The 17892-nt window shown below is 43.4% G+C and overlaps 1 protein-coding gene across 4 annotated transcripts in view; it reads left to right on the top strand.

Annotated features, from left to right (window-relative positions):
• HIVEP1 (HIVEP zinc finger 1) overlaps window positions 1–17892 on the top strand; it is a 184767-nt gene that overhangs the window by 38735 nt on the left and 128140 nt on the right. The window lies entirely within an intron of this gene.

The following is a 17892-nucleotide window of genomic DNA, read 5'->3' as shown; positions in this document are numbered from 1 at the left end:
GCAGGACAAACAGCAAGTTATCTCAAGTGACTATACACAAATGCAAGAAGCCTGGGAAACAAGCAGGGAGAACTGGAAGTCCTGGCACAGTCAAGGAATTATGATGGGATTGGAATAACAGAGACTTGGTGGGATAACTCACATGACTGGAGTACTGTCATGGATGGATATAAACTGTTCAGGAAGGACAGGCAGGGCAGGAAAGGTGGGGGAGTTGCATTGTATGTAAGAGAGCAGTATGACTACTCAGAGCTCCGGTATGAAACTGCAGAAAAACCTGCGTGTCTCTGGATTAAGTTTAGAAGCGTGAGCAACAAGGGTGATGTCGTGGTGGGAGTCTGCAATAGACCACCGGATCAGGGGGATGAGGTGGACGAGGCTTTCTTCCGGCAACTAACAGACGTTACTAGATCACAGGCCCTGGTTCTCATGGGAGACTTCAATCACCCTGATATCTGCTGGGAGAGCAATACAGCGGTGCACAGACAATCCAGGAAGTTTTTGGAAAGTGTAGGGGACAATTTCCTGATGCAAGTGCTGGAAGAACCAACTAGGGGCAGAGCTCTTCTTGACCTGCTGCTCACAAACCGGGAAGAATTAGTAGGGGAAGCTAAAGTGGATGGGAACCTGGGAGGCAGTGACCATGAGATGGTCGAGTTCAGGATCCTGACTCAGGGAAGAAAGGAGAGCAGCAGAATACGGACCCTGGACTTCAGAAAAGCAGACGTTGACTCCCTCAGGGAACTGATGGGAAGGATCCCCTGGGAGAATAACATGAGGGGGAAAGAAGTCCAGGAGAGCTGGCTGTATTTTAAAGAATCCTTATTGAGGTTACAGGGACAAACCATCCCGATGTGTAGAAAGAATAGTAAATATGGCAGGCGACCAGCTTGGCTTAACAGTGAAATCCTTGCTGATCTTAAACACAAAAAAGAAGCTTACAAGAAGTGGAAGACTGGACAAATGACCAGGGAAGAGTATAAAAATATTGCTTGGGCATGCAGGAGTGAAATCAGGAAGGCCAAATCACACCTGGAGTTGCAGCTAGCAAGAGATGTTAAGAGTAACAAGAAGGGTTTCTTCAGGTATGTTAGCAACAAGAAGAAAGTCAAGGAAAGTGTGGGCCCCTTACTGAATGAGGGAGGCAACCTAGTGACAGAGGATGTGGAAAAAGCTAATGTACTCAATGCTTTTTTTGCCTCTGTCTTCACGAAAAAGGTCAGCTCCCAGACTGCTGCACTGGGCAGCACAGCATGGGGAGGAGGAGACCAGCCCTCTGTGGAGAAAGAAGTGGTTCGGGACTATTTAGAAAAGCTGGATGAGCGCAAGTCCATGGGGCCGGATGCGTTGCATTAGAGAGTGCTAACGGAGTTGGTGGATGTGATTGCAGAGCCATTGGCCATTATCTTTGAAAACTCATGGTGATCGGGGGAGGTTCCGGAAGACTGGAAAAAAGCTAATGTAGTGCCCATCTTTAAAAAAGGAAAGGAGGAGGATCCTGGGAACTACAGGGCAGTCAGTCTCACCTCAGTCCCTGGAAAAATCATGGAGCAGGTCCTCAAGGAATCAATTCTGAAGCACTTAGAGGAGAGGAAAGTGATCAGGAACAGTCAGCATGGATTCACCAAGGGCAAGTCATGCCTGACTAATCTAATTGCCTTCTATGACGAGATAACTGGCTCTGTAGATGAGGGAAAAGCAGTGGACATGTTATTCCTTGACTTTAGCAAAGCTTTTGACACTGTCTCCCACAGTATTCTTGCCAGTAAGTTAAAGAAGTATGGGCTGGATGAATGGACGATAAAGTGGATAGAAAGCTGGCTAGATTGTTGGGCTCAACGGGTAGTGATCAATGGCTCCATGTCTAGTTGGCAGCCGGTATCAAGTGGAGTGCCCCAGGGGTTGTTCCTGGGGCTGGTTTTGTTCTATAACTTCATCAATGATCTGGAGGATGGTGTGGATTACACCCTCGGCAAGTTTGCAGATGACACTAAACTGGGAGGAGAGGTAGATAGGTTGGAGGGTAGGGATAGGATACAGAGGGACCTAGACAAATTAGAGGATTGGGCCAAAAGAAATCTGACGAGTTCAACAAGGAGAAGTGCAGAGTCCTGCACTTAGGACGGAAGAGTCCCATGCACTGCCACAGACTAGGGACCGAATGGCTAGGCAGCAGTTTTGCAGAAAGGGACCTAGGGGTTACAGTGAACGAGCAGCTGGATATGGGTCAACAGTGTGCCCTTGTTGCCAAGAAGGCCAATGGCATTTTGGGATGTATAAGTAGGGGCATTGCCAGCAGATTGAGGGACGTGATCATTCCCCTCTATTCGACATTGGTGAGGCATCATCTGGAGTGCTGTGTCCAGTTTTGGGCCCCACAGCACAAGAAGGATGTGGAAAAATTGGAAAATGTCCAGCGGAGGGCAACAAAAATGATTAGGGGACTGGAACACATGACTCATGAGGCAAGGCTGAGGGAACTGGAATTGTTTAGTCTGCGGAAGAGAAGAATGAGGGGGGATTTGATAGCTGCTTTCAACTACCTGAAAGGGGGTTCCAAAGAGGATGGATCTAGACTGTTCTCAGTGGTAGCAGATGACAGAACGAGGCCTAATGGTCTCAAGTTGCAGTGGGGAAGGTTTACGTTAGATATTAGGAAAAACTTTTTCACTAGGAAGATGGTGAAACACTGGAATGCGTCACCTGGGGACTCTTCTTCCTTCGAAGTTCTTAAGGTCAGGCTTGCCAAAGCCCTGGCTGGGATGATTTAGTTGGGAATTGGTCCTGCTTTGAGCAGGGGATTGGACTAGATGACCTCCTGAGGTCCCTTCCAACCCTGATAATCTATGATTCTGTGACATAGTGGAGAATCAGGGCCTTAATTTCGGAATACCAGTTTTGCCAATAACAAATGTTCAAAGATCTTGACTCGGTGCCCCCCCCCCAAAAGGCTTGAAATCAAAAGATTCTTCTTTGAGTAGTATCCTTATGGGTGCGCTCCACTGTAGGTGTGCTTGTGTCCCTGCGCTTCTTATCGGAGCACTTCAGTAGCAGTGTCCATTAGGCCTGCACACCCACTGTCTCTCCTCATGCCTCGCTACAAGCCTAGCCAACGTGCGCGAACTAGCCCCCCTCAGTTCCTTCTCAACTGCCCCTGGCTAGAGACAGAACTATTAGCAATCTGTTTCCAACCATTCCCTTCTTTTGCATTTCTATAGTTAGTTAGTCTTCCTGGTCTTAGTTGTTGTTTCTTCTTCTTCTTTTACTTTGTTCCGGAACAAAAAAGCAAACAAACAAGACTTTTATTCCCCCCACCCTCCTTTTCGTCAGGGACCCTTCCCTCAACAGGTATGCCTGGTTCACTGGGCATCAAGAAGTCCCTCTCCTGCAAAGAGGCCATCCCTGTAGCAGACAAACTCTCCCAGTGCATATCCTGCTTCAGGGAAGGCCACATTCCATAGAAGTGTGGTCTCTGCCAGCAGCTCAGATCCAGGTCTCGCAAGGATAGGGAGTTGAGACAGAAGATCATCTTCATGGGTCAAAAGGCCCTCCAACTCTCCCTGGACCTGCACTGAGAGTTACCTGGCAGACGTGAGTCTTTCCTACAACCCTCAAAATACTGCAGACCCTTCTTGCAAGTCATCAAAAAAGAGAGGGAAATCCCCAGAGTGAGCCCTGTGTCAGCTGTAAACTATTTCTGGCATGCTTGGTATCATCGGCATTGAGACAATCCTTGCCTGGTACCCATGGCTCATGAAGATCTGGAGTAGCAGGTGCTGTTGATGCACCTAAGGACCCAATGGGCACAGGCACTGAGTCCATGGCACTGAAGGACAAAGACAGGAGCCAGCACTCCACTAAGAAGATGCTGCTGAAATGTGCCATACCATCGTGGCACCATCATCAATGCCCCATCCAGCACCAGAGTGGTCGGTGTGGGCAAGATCTCTAACCCGCTCGGTATCAGCACTGGCACCGAGTCGGTCCGTACTGCTGGAATTCCGGCACTCGAGAGACCTCCACATATTCGACGTATTGGAGTCTCCTCTTCTCGGTACCAGGACCTCGGCTGGGAGTTTTCTCCGCTGCCCTGCCATGCACACCCGCTCTCTAATGCGGTCTCGAACGGCAAACCAGAGGAGGCAGTGTCTCATTACTTCTGTCATGCTTTCTATAGTGCCCACTACCAAGAGGGCCCCTCAGGATATCCTCAGATGGCCCACCACCACCACCACCTTGGTATGGCCAACCATGGGCACCACCACCCCAGTGGCCATACTGGGATCCTTGGGCTGCATATTGCCCCCATGCCTCTCGGGCTTTTGGCCTCACCCTTGACCATGGCATTCAGAGCCTTGGAACCGCCAGAAGAGATCGTAGAGGCGCAGGAGGGAAGCATTGAGGAAGAAGCGACTTTGAGGACCATATGTTCCATGAGGCTAGTCTCTTCCTCTGTCGCCTTCTTCAAGAATTTCCCTATCTCAGAAATCGGTAGAGCGGCGACATGGGCGTTCGTCCACACCTTCACAGAACATCATTCGATCACTGGGGACTCCGCCTCTGATCCCATGTATGGCTCCCTCACAATAGTGTCATCTGTTATTGACCCAACTCCGAAGCCCCAGACCTCTGGTAGGGGTACTACTAGGGAGTCACCTACAGTGGATCACCCAAAGGGATGTTACTGAAAGAAGTAGTTACTCACCTTGTGCAGTAATGATGGTTCTTCAAGATGGGTGACCCAAGGGTGCTCCACTGTAGTTGTGCTTGTGTCCCTGTGCTGCTGATTGGAGAACTTCAGTAGCCGTGTCCATAAGGCACTGTCTCACCTCATGCCCTGCCAGCGCATGCAGGGTAACCCCCCTCCTCCCCCCTCAGTTCTTTCTCTACCGCAGAGTCATAGACAAGAAGTCCAAAGTAGAGGGCGGAAGGGTGGGTTGTGGAGCACCCATGGGGGGGAGAGGGGGCAGAGAGGTACATCTCGAAGAACCATCATGACTGCACAAGGTGAATAACTTTTTTTTTTTTTTTTTTTAAATAATGAATTTGGAGTTAGTTATTTGCCTTCTGGTTTTTGAGCCTTTAGGGTTCGCTTACTTTGCATTTTTAAAGATTTCTCTGCAAATGTGAGGGCTAGAAACTCAAAAAAACCCCCACCAAAAAACAAACAAACAAAAAAACTCCCTAAAGATGAGATTTTCATTCAGCCTCTTGGTTCTAGCATCTGGGGCTTTAAGAAAAACTCCAAACATTGTGAGACTTGTGATGAAATCATGAGAGTTGGTAACAGTCTTCAACCTAAGTAGCTACGCTCTCATTTTAGTAGGAAAGAACTCATCTTCAAAAACATGTACAGCAGTTATTGGCCAAGGTTTTTAAAAACAGGAGCCCAAAGTGAAGTTTCTAAATTAATATTTAGGCACCTAAATAAATGGCCTGATATTAAAAAGTCCTAAGCACCACTAAGGTCAGTGGGAATTGTTGGGTTCTCAGAATTTCCCCAGATCCAAACTTTAGGTTCTACTTTTGAAAATGTGGGCCATTAGCTTTTTGCAAGTTAATGAACCCTGTACTTAGACAATGTAAGTGAGGTGGTTGTTCTGTGGCACAGGCTGCCACAGTCTGATGAAGCAACTACTGTCAAGCAGCTATCCTTGTGTCAAAATTTAGGTTAAGATTTCATACTGTGCACATTATGTAATATCCTTTTTGTGTGCACATGCATATAATTGTTTTTTTTCCTCTAAATATAGTTGTTAGTTACTGCTCTGGGAGATTTCTGAGAGTGCGTGGTTTTCTGATAAATAGTTTTTGTACAAACCAGGAGGAACTGGCCTCTCCTTTCAAAATGAGTTTAGATGTAGTGCTTAGGTACTTTCCAAATGAGTAAAGCATGACATCTTATGTGGTGAGCCAGTGCAAATCCTGTACCCTGTCAAGTGTGTCTGTTATACAAACAAGGGCTGTAAAATATAAGATTTGGGGTATTTTGAAAAATGAGGATTACTGTAACCGTATATAAATAATGGTATGACCACAGATCAAAGGTTCATTTATTTTTCCTCCTGCTCAGGATTATATGTTTGCAAAGACCAATGTTGTTACAGTGATATGGGCTGACTGAAACAGCGAAAGGATGTAAATTCAGTTAAGGCATACCTAGGCCCTGTCTATGCTACAAAAAAATTGTCATATGCAGTTTTGAAGATCAGTTTCAAAAACCATTGCAGGTAACATAACTACGCAGGTGGATATGGATAGGGCATGACCTTTTGAAAACACACTCAGGATCTGCAAATTTTTGTATTATAGTCAGAGCCTTAGGCAATAATAAGTAAGGCTATGATTTGGTCACAGCAGTCATGGACTCTGTGACTTTACTGGACTGCTGTGACTTGTTGCGCTGCGGGTGATGGAGCTGTGGCTGTGCCCCCCCACCATGGTGAGGGGCTCAGCCTGTCAGTTCTTCCCTCTCCCCCATGAGACTCCATTCCTCTCCCCTACTTAGCCCTGCCCTGGTTAATTTTAGTAAAGTCACAGATAGGTCATGGGCAATAAACAAAAATTCACACTCTGTGACTTTTACTAAAGATAACCGTGACAAAATCTTAGCATTAATAATTAATAGACCAATAATATGGTTACAGTGGTGTTCTGTTATGACTACATTCTGTTCCAAAAGAGCCTTAACTCTGAAGATGCTTGCATTTTCTAGACTGCTTATAAAAGCTGTGTATGTACTATGTATGTACCCAAGGTGTGTGTGTATACTGTGGATGAGATCTTTGCCCTCACTCCAGCCACTTTATGCTGGAGAACCCAGTTTTCTCCTCCCCTGCTAAAAGCATCTGAGACTTCCTCTCCCCGGTGTAGGGAAAGGACTGCTCTCGCTTTTCACTGGTTGGTGAAATGAGGGTTTGCCACACAGGGAAATCTGAAGTAGGATTAGCAAAATGAGCTGATGACTGTCTGAGGACTCCCAGCTGTCCTGCATGAAGGAGCATGGGTCACCTCAGTGCTAGTTTCTATTGCCCATTTCTCTGCTCCCCCAAGCACCTTCATACTTCTATCTTCCTTCCAGACCCTCATGCTTGGAACACAATCCTGATTTAGACGATGAAGCCATTACTCTGTCCTCCTTTGCATCTTTGTGCCAGACCCACTTTATTCATAATACCTTTGGGAAAGTGCCAACTGATAATGGCAAGATGGATTGGCCAGTGAGGACTTCTAATAGCGAAATAATTTATTGGACCCTGGTGGACGCATGTTCCTATTCCTGTTTCCATTGCCCTTCCTTCTGTGTACTACTTCAGTGTTACAATCACTTGTTGCATCTTGTCTTTATTAGATTGTGGGATCTCCAGGGGACTGTTTCTTAGTCTGTGTTCACTCGGGCTTTGATCCTGATTGGGACTTCTAGGTGTTACCATAATATAGGTAATTAACAGCAATAAAAGATCTGATCCCCCTCTGAGGGAAAGTGTGATTAAAAAAGCCTCTTCTTCCCCATCCTCAGCTTCTTTTCCCCATTAGGAGCAGTAGGAAAGAAGAGATGGCAATTTTTGCTTTCGCTTTCCTCTCCCCTACAGGATCCACACTGCCAGCTCTCCGTTCCTTCCATGGATATTGGGAGAAGAAAGGGAGTCTGCCCTGCCAGCAAAATCTCCTTTTTAATGGAGTTAAAAAGAGAAGTTTAGCCCCATCTGTGGAGGAAGAAAATAGCTCCGTTAGGTTCCTTTCCTCTCTGGCATTCAACTTAAAAGCCCAATTCTAACTCTGAAGCCCCTGCTGACTGACAGTGTCACAGCAGGTGTTACCATTTATGTGTATTATGGTAGCACTTAGAGATCAATTGAGAACAAGGTCTCATTGTTCTAGGCACTGTACAAACGAACAAAACAATGTCTGTCTCAAAGAGCTTACAATCCAAATAAACAAGACAGACTAAGGGGAAAGTGATGCAACATACATGCAGAGTAAAGATGCTCAGCGAACATCATGTGTAAGGATACAGTTTTGTCACGGAGGTCACGACTCTAACAGACCTCCATGACTTCCGACTCGAACTAGGGCAGTCCGCCCCCCACAGCAGTGGGGCTGGGGCTTCTGTGATTTATTGTTCATTGCCCATGTCCTGCCTGTGAATTTTAATAAAAATTTCGGTGTCAAAGTCTTAGTCATGTGTCATACATTGGTGAATCCATAGGAAAGTCCAAACTAAACAGGACACAGATGTACCAAATTTCTTCCCCCTGCTATGGGCAGACTCCTCCTCCCATCACCTTCCTGTTGATTCTTGTCTTACTCACATGCCTGAGCCCCCAAACTTCTTACCAAATCAAGCAACTTAGTCTGCCCTAACAGGTAGCCAGGTGACAACAATCAGCTATATGTTGCACTAACTCTGCCTTAGGCTCACGGCTCATGGCCAGATTGTAGCTGGTCCCAACTCCAGGGTCGCAAGGAGTAGGCGTGCTTAACGGATCTCTGTCCCTTACATCTCTAAACAGTGTGGCTGGGGAACATAAGCCCTACTCCTTTCTAGTGCCCCATTGGACTAGCTGCTAGAAAGCATAGGTGCCGACACTGTGGGTGTTAAAAAAATTAGTGGGTGCTTAGCACCCATTGGCACCCAGCTCCCCACCTTCCTCCGAATGCTTCCTGCATGCCACAGTCAGCTGTTCCATGGAGTGCAGGAGGTGCTGGGTGGGAGGGGAGGAGTGGGGATAGGGCATGCTCGGGGGAGGGGGTGGAACTGGGCGGGAAGAGGTGGAGTGCGGGTGGACCGGGGTGGGAATATGTGGGGTGGGGGCAGGGCATGGGGCGAGGGGGGTTGAGCAACCCCAGGGCTCAGAGGAAGCCTGTGCTTGAAAGGGTTTGGAAGAACAGGGTAACATCACATCATGGGAGACTGGAAAGGATGGCTCACGGAATATGGAAATTGGAGTGGCGTAAGAATGGGGAGATTGAGATGGAGGAATGGATGAAGAAAATTCATCATAGAGAGACTAAGAAACAAGGAAAATATTGCATTGAATTGAAAGAGCAGAAAACTTGAGGAAATTGGCAAATTAAAAAAAAAAAGTGTTTATGAAATCTGATGCCAGGACTTCAGCGAAACATACGTTGGTGTTTGATTTAGATGTTGGGGACATGACCTGGCTGTGGATATAAGATGGGTACAGAAAAACCAACATTCTTGCACATAAAGGGGGAGATAACTTGCTGGTTTATGTGGTTTTTTGGGGGGTTTTTTTACATGATCAATGCTGACATTTGGCACGTTCGCATATGTTTTAATGTTTGTGTCTGGGAAAAACACATTGTCAAGTTACTTTTAAATTCAAATTTTTGTGTGTGAATAAAATTTCTTTTGAAATGTCTTAATCTTCTAAACCGCAGGAAATCTCATTATTTAAAAAAATGTCTAGAGAAAAAGGTGACTAGATCCCCATTTTTATTTGTTTTTCCATCCAGTCTCTGTCTTGATCAAGTCTAAGTGATGATGCTTATAAGCTCCATAAACTGCACACTCTTGCTTACTTTTGTTTGAATGGCCATCGGCCTGCTTGGAGCCATAACCTTCTTTCAGATAAATTACATGTTATGTCTCCATTATCCACTTTGTGCTCTGTCCCATCAGCATATGAGGCCAAGATCTGTAATGATGGCCAATATTGGTGAACTTCTCTTCCTGTTTTGGTGTACTTAAGCCACTCCCTAAGGAAACCCATATTGTTCCCTGGAGAATGTGCAATCACTTGTACTAACATTTAGTCTTTCTACACTATGCTTCACCAAAGTTCTTTGAGTATGGAGACTGAATACTAAAGAACTCTTATGACATTTATGCTATTTAAAACTTGCCACACACGCACAGTAAATGTTTCCTTTAAAAGGGATGGAGAGGGGGCGGAAATCCCTACTCATTTAAAATAACTTATTTTCCAGATTGGACAAGAAAAAAAAAAAAACTGTTGGTCCTCACTGCTGGCTAAATGCCTGTAAAATTTCACCACTATAATTTTTTCCAGTAATTCCAAAGACTATTTGTTCAGCTGGTTTTATTCACAGTAACATTTATTAGGGCTCTTTTATAAAGCTAGGTGGCTAAAATATATGTTTTATAATGCTGGGGTGATGTTCAAACAACTTTTCTCATTCATGATGTGACTCTTTTTTTTGGGTGGGGGAATAAATTGTACTGTGGGTGAACATACCCTGGAGGTATATTATTAGCAACTTCGTACTGTTGAGTCTCAGTGCAGATTGCTGGAAAATGGATAGAAACAGAGTAATTAGAGAATGCAGCAGGAATTCACCTTCTATTATTTCAGACAGGTTATGGACATTGAGCCCTTTCTAACAGGCCTGATGCTGTTTATGAATGTTTTGTGCTATTTTCAGAGATACACAGAGCTATTCGTGTTAGAGATGACAAGAGGAAAGACTCCCTTTGGTTGGTCCCCTGCCAGAGTTGACAAGCTATTGTGCGAAAAGGTGTAGGTGACAACTTGCTTACTCCTCAGTTTACTGCTGCCATGGAGATGGGCAAAGTATATTTCCTGTAAGCCAGAGCATTAATCAAATACCTAGTTTATTAGTTTGCAGAGTTTGAATCAGCTTCTAGGTGATAGGCCAAAGACTATGGAGAAACAGATCAGACTCTTTGGGCTATTTTTCTCCTTTGGTGTTCTACTCTGAAAATCCTTGTCTCAAACTCAAAATAGAAATGTTTTTAAATTAACATTTTTTCCACTTACGTCATTTAGGATTTTTTTTTTTGTTAATTTTTCTAGAAATAGAGACAATTGCATTGACAGCATGGTTCCCAGCTCTTATGTGCTAGGAGGTGCTTATCATAAACACATGTACTGTTCTGAGCATCTGGGCAGATATTATCCTTCCCTGTGAAGGAAGGAGCAGTGTTAGAGTTTACTAGATGCTTTGTCTCCAAAGAGCTGCACAATGTTGAATGCATTATTTGCTGTTAATGTATTGTTTGAGTGTTAAAGTTAATAATGGCATTGTTTTCAGAAGTGCTGAGTACCTACAGTTTCTGTGTTTTATTTATTTCCGTTTAAATAATTTTAAAAAAATGCCTGTACAATAGTCTAGGTGCCCTAACACAAAATTAATACTACCTCAAAACCACAGCATTAAAATAATCATTCAAGAAGGAACTCTGCTAGTCTGCCACTTACAATAAAAGCACCTTTCCACCCTTTTGTCATCCTGGGAATCATATCCTCAGCCTTCTCCAAAAACCCTTTTGAACAGATTTTTTAAAATGTTTTTTTACACAGTAAGCCTGTTTGTAGGATCAGACTTTTAAAAGATGCTATTCTTTTTATACTGTTATGACTATTTTATATGTATTGTGTTAAAAACCAGGGGGGAAAATTGACTTTACTTGTTTATCAGATTGTACAGCTAACCTGAATTTGTCAGTATTACTTACATTATAAGGGAGCAACATTTTGATGCATTTTGGTTGAGTATCAGAAGGGTCTTTGTCCCTGGTTACTTAATTGTTCAAGTCAATAGTAAATTCTCAAGGCATAAATATTGGAGTTTGTTCTCCTGTACAGCAAAGTGAGGATCATTTGTACAGAAATGGATAAGTATGAAATTGTTTTTTCCATGTATATTTTAAGTTAAAACATTGACATAACTGTCAAGCTAATGCATCCATTACACTAATGTGACTTAATATCATTTTGTAAGGCATTTCTGTGACATGAGCATTTCTAAGACTTTTTATTGCATTTACCAAAACCAGTTTTTTTCATGAAGTAACCGTAAGTTGCATACCAAACACTTTCTTTCTTTGTCTTGTAGAACCTCTGCAGAATATATTGTAGGGTGGCCTAGACAGAGACAGGGTATCCACCTCAAGGATATCCTTGTTGAGTCATACAACTGATCATTCTTACCTTAATGTGTATAACATTTGAAGTATGTCATAGGGCAGTCCCACTTGGAGTGCCCACTTGCAGCAGGCCACAGCAGGACAACTGTGCCGCCTAATTTCCCCTCTCAGGTAACTCAATAACTCCATGCAAGGCTTATCTTCTAGTCCATCAACATGGTTTGTTACGAAAACATAGTTCAAAACAGTCCATAATAAAGGCCTCACAGATGTAGTCTGTTTCTCACCCTAGTGTAAGCAGTCATCAGTACTCAAGTTATCTCATCTCTTGATGCCCCATGTGTCACAAATTGTCACCGTAAACCATGCCTAGACTCTCTCAGTGCTCTCATGTGCTTATACCAGGACAGCCATCCCAGCCCTTCCAACTGGAGTGCAACCCCAGTCTTCCCAGCAGGAACCCCTAAAGCCTCTCGGCTGCGAAGCATCCTGCCAGGAGAGTATCCTTCACTCCCCCAGCCCTCTTAAGGATTCCTCTGGGTCTGGCTCTCTCACCCTGGAGATGTCAGCAGGTAAGACCCTCTGCTGCTCCCGTCTTCAGGCTTTTGGCTCTTGGATGTGGTTCTCTTGCTTAGAACCAGCAGGCAGCTCCCACTGCTGCTCCTCTTGCCCTCACTCTTCTCCATCCCTCTGGCCTTGGTTCTCTGGCTTGGGGACACCAACTAGCATTTCCCTCTTGTTGATCTTTTGCCCTCAGACTTCTCCCAAGAACCATTTTCTGCTTTCTTCTGGGACTCCTCCAATCCCCCTGGTCTCTGGCACCTCTCACCTGCCCTTCCTGATTGAACCAGTCTTCTCTGATTCACTGGGCCCTTGATAGCCACCTGTCTGCTGCCCTGCATTTTAATTGGCCAAACGGGAACACCTGTCCAGGCACCGGTGAGCTGGACCTACTTTGTTTACCATGGCCAGCCGCTGTGTGACAATGCGCTTTAAATGCTCTTTGGAATTTGATACTTTTTAGAAAATGTGAGATTTTTAACCTAAACTTGGCATTTTGTAAAACTGCTAATTTTTCTCTAAGATGCGTAATAGGTTTGAGGAAGAGATTACATTTTTTCCCAAGACAGAGCTAGCAGATGGTGATAAGCAAGCAGACGAGGTTCTGAAATAGTCACCACCTGGGAATTTTAGTCATCTTCATTCTGGAAGTTACAAGCCAGTGTAAGCCTCCTTCCTCTTAAAGATGTTCTACTTTTACTGATATTTTGCTTCAGTGGGTTGACTGCATCTCAAAAAAGAAAATAGTGTTTGCTGTTCCTGTTGCTATCTTCTCTATCTCTGCAACAGATGTTGAAAGCATGTTTCTTCTTCATTAGGTCTTTTAATAAAGCTATCTTGAATTTACATATGGTTTAAATTTGCTGGGGCACTCTGTTTAAATATAGGTTTCAGAGAAGCAGCCGTGTTAGTCTGTATTTGCAAAAAGAAAGGGAGTACTTGTTGCATCCGATGAAGTGAGCTGTAGCTCACGAAAGCTTATGCTCAAATAAATTGGTTAGTCTCTAAGGTGCCACAAGTCCTCCTGTTCTGTTTAAATATGATTCAAACATAGCTTTTGTTAAATCTGGTTACAGCATAGTTTAAAGGGACAAAACCATGTTAGGACTTTTTTTTTTTTTTCTCAACCATGTATTAAAAACAGTTGCAAAACTACTTCAATCCATCCACAATAGCTCTTTAAACTGTGTTAGAATCTGGTTTAGTGTGAACTCTATTTTAAACACAGGTATTTAAGCATAAATACTTAGAGGACCTTGATATAGTGCCTTTCATCTTAAGTATCTTAAATTGTATTTCATCTCCTCTGTTCCCCTCCCACAGTTGAACTGCATTTACCTCTGCGGTGGAGTAAGGCAGCTGGTAACTACCCAGAGCTACACTGTACAACAGCTTAGAGCAGAAAATGAAGTAAATCCTATCCAAATGAAGCTGCAAGAGGAGTTTGGAATTTAGCCAAGAAGCTGGAGTCAGCTGTCTTTGACATAGCTGGCCCTGAGTAGATCCTAGATGGGGTGGCTGGCGTGGTCCTGAAAAAAGGCATTATTGCTTCTGAAATCTCAGAGGATGTTCGGGGATAAACATCTTGTCTTCCCAAGAGAGTTCTGATATGTGGCTCTACTCCATTATTCCTACGGCTGTTTATGTATTGAAGGCCAATGGGAGCATTAGCGAGACTATTCAGGCTGAAGCATGATCAGCAGGTGGATGACAAGTATGTCTTGTTTTCTTCAGCTCTAAATGGCATGGTGTGTTAGCTTTCCTGGGATCTTGATGATCCTCTGAAAGTTTTATAGCTGATTCAGAACACAGCTACCTACCTGGAACACCAGTTCTCCGGAAACTTCATAGGCTTCCTGTCTGCTTACAAATGCAATTCAAAGTGTTGACTTTGTCCTGTGAAAACCTTTGGGTCCCGGTTGTCTGAGGGAGTCCTGGTCTTACTGTGTACCACCTCAGTAGTTGAGATTAAGAGAGGTGTTGAGTTAAATTGAATGATAAATACAAAACACATGAGGGCTAGAAGAAGCAGATAAAACATATCAACAAATGGGCAAGGGTGCTGATTTATTTGTATTTAGCCCTTCCTCATCCTTGTTGAAAAAAAACCTTTGCCTGTTCATTTGTTGTAACTTCGGAAATCCACACTTTGAGTGAAGAATAATAGCATCCTGTATCCCCTCTATATCCCCTAATGCCAGCCTCCTTCATGTTCTCCCCTCTCCTTTCTGCCCATTGTCTGGGCTTAGTGATGATGAACACAGTCCATTGCGAGGAAAAAAGTTCTGCTGACATCACCTCACATCTTGCCACAGAGTTCTCTGCTGGGGTGGTGTTAGCAGAGCACCCCAGAATACTGAGTCTTGAAGTTAATGTCCAGTAGAGATGAATGGGACATTTCATTCACCCCCTTCCCCCGCCCACCTTACACCCTGCCTTTAGAGCTGTTGTTTCTGGCTGTGTGCAGACTCAGGCAGACACCTCTCAATTGAAAGAAACTTATTTTTATTTTACATAAAAACTGAGGCGCTGATATCTCATGATTTGGGGCGGTCTGGAGCTGTTTCTTTCTGGTTCTCGGTGCAAGGATGATGCAGAGGGGCTGACGTGTCTGATCTGCCCCCTACTCTGCTTTATTGCTCCTGCTATTAGCTAGGGGCTTATTAGAATTCATCCCTGCAAGGAGGAAGTTCCTGGAGTACCTTCTCCCTGTGGTGGGTGGTGAAGGTACCTGCGACTGTTCCCTGGTTGTGGTTCCCCTAACTCTTTCCATGGAAAGAGGTCAGTTCCCCACCTCTTGGATTTTCTTTCCCATTTGGGGAACCAAACGTGCAAAGTCAGAGCTCTTATGACCAGTGCAACCGTTGTGTCCCTTGGGGCTGGTAGTCTGTCTCCACTTCCTCCCTCAGGAATCTTTCTGAGGGTAAGATCACTGAGCAACCACATTGTCCAGCACCAAAGCACCCTAAAGAAGTAACCGAGAGGCCACTATTTCCTGGAGGTTCCATTGTCCATTTAGAAGAGGATGTCTCTGAATCAGGGCAGAAGGAGGAGGAATAGATCACTAGATGACTTCTTGGTCAATTCTTTGTTTCTTCCTCTTTATAATTTCCATGAGATGATGATGCATTAAGTTCAGGTCTTGGTTGTGTGAGTTGCAGCAGGCCAGGAAAAGGCATCCAAACTCTTTGACATCTCGGGGGCAAAACATAAGAGTGTGTGTTTGTCTATTAATGAAAGGTTGACCAAGAAGAGCTTGGAGCACAACCAGGTTTTAGTGTCATCTTCTACCAGGATACTTAACTGTGTCAAGTCCTGCAGTAGGAGACTTGCTTTCCCCCCCATGCCTCCTATTCCAGGAACTTTGGTCTTAGCTGCCTCAGAACAACATAATAAAAGGAACAGAAAAATTAAATAAAAGCATCCCACTTCTAAAGCATCCATTGTAGTGTTCAACCAAAACTCTGATTGGCATACAAAAAAAGAGTTAATCTTGACAAAGGTGGTTTTCCTCGCTCTTTTTATTTGTAGGAAGAGAGAAGAAACATCTTAACATACTTTAACAGATTGCTGATTGGGAATAATATCCCTACATGATATCAAGGGAAAGGATATTTGGAACAGCCAAAATTGTGGGTGGCTTCTCTGTTTAAAAAAGCCTCTTTCTGAGGGTGGAAGATCCTTCTAATTTTAAGAACACAAACCACTGTGAGCTCCAAGGAACACCCATCCACTGTGGAAGAGAAACTGAAATACCAGACTGGTTATTTATATTGTGCCCATAATCATAATGTCATGGTGCTGAACTTTAAGGCCTAAATGCTACTGATCCGTAGTGGTCTTTAAAGTTCATAGCTTGTTATATCAGTGCTTGGTGTCATCTTTACCTATGTGTCAGAAAGTGGATGTGTGGTTGCTTTGTGTGTTTAGTTTTTGTTTTTGGGTAGTTGTCATTTATGCTATAAAGGGAGTCCTGTGACATTAGAGGTAATGGTGATCTTACTTCATCTGGCAAACACCTACAATCCATGTTAGCCGAAATATATTCATAGACTAGAATATTGTAGAGCTTTATGTCAAAAAGGAACTAGTGGATGTACCATATGACCTGCTATATGTAACCCTGTCTTGGCTCATGAACAAGATGTTGGGGGGAATTCCAGACATTTCTAGAGTGTTAGAGCTCTCCTATTTTCATGTGCTAACTTTTTTTCCCCGCATAAAAGAGGCTCTTTCATGGGGACACATTGCAGTCTATAGTCTGTTGGCCTAAAAATATAAAGGAAAATAAATGTTTTTTTTTAAGGAAAAAGCTTGTAAGTCTAAAATGACACTTCATTTTCTATAGTCTGTTTGGGTTCTGGTAGTTTAATTTGAAATAAGAATTATGTGATATGAAATAAAATAAAATGATATATTGTTTTGTTGCTTCATAGCACATATGGAAAAATCAGGCCAGTATATCTGTGCTATAAGGCTCTGATAAAGAAGAGCATACCTATTTAGAGCAGCACTTAGTACATATTTACATCCTTCAAGGGAATTTAAGAATAAGATTAAACTTAAGCACATGTTTAAGTGCTGCCCTGAATAGGGATGGATTTAAGCACATACTTCAGTACTTTCCTGAATGGGGGCTTAAGAAGTTTGACTGCTATTTATATATGTTTAATAGTCCTTTGTGATAACTTCTTATAAGTCTTTTTGTCTTGTTTTGTTGAAAGGTACCAGGTTTAAAGATTTTTTTTTTCCTACATATTTTTAGCTTGCTTTCTATGGACTTGATGCTGCAATCCAATCAGCACAGGCTGACCTTCAGTGGTTGTCCATATGGGCTCTGGGGTCCACCTTCTTGGGTCACATTTCAGTGCCAATGTCCATATCTTGTTTTCATCTTTAATATTTGCCTTTTGAGGGTCTAATTTATCATTTTATTAGGTTCAGAAAGTTAAAGTCAATTCAGATGCAGCAATGACTTACTGGGAAAAAAATGTAAATATCCTGGTAAATTGCTTTGGTATTAAAAACAAAGTTTTTCCACAGTTTAGATTATACATTTGTGGGTTAAATTTTAACATTCAGAAGGTGATTGGTGGCAGTATCCTAAAGTAATCAGTATCCACAATCCTAAAGTAGACATTGTAAAATTCTTTTGTCTACAAGAATATCTCTGTGCAAGGATAAAGAATATTCTGCTGAAGTACTTGTTACATGAAAATATAGGGGGGAAATCTGTCGTTGAAAACATTGGTGTATTATCCGTATGTACTTGGGTTGCAGCTCTATTTTCCAAGTCTGCTTTAAGCTGTTTCTCATCCAGCAAAAGGTGACTTGAGATATTTGAATTGTAAGGGAAAAGAAATATAGACTACTATTTCTTTAAGGCAGAAACTAAATGGGGAGGGGAGAGAGTGATGTTTTGTCTGCTGACATTTGTGGCCTTTTGGCCGTGTTTC

Source organism: Lepidochelys olivacea, assembly GCF_965140295.1.
Source record: "Lepidochelys olivacea isolate rLepOli2 genome assembly, chromosome: 2".
Classification (NCBI taxonomy): Eukaryota; Metazoa; Chordata; order Testudines; family Cheloniidae; genus Lepidochelys; species Lepidochelys olivacea.
The sequence above is the reverse complement of the archived record's forward strand: the minus strand, read 5'-3'. Positions and strand labels throughout refer to the sequence as shown.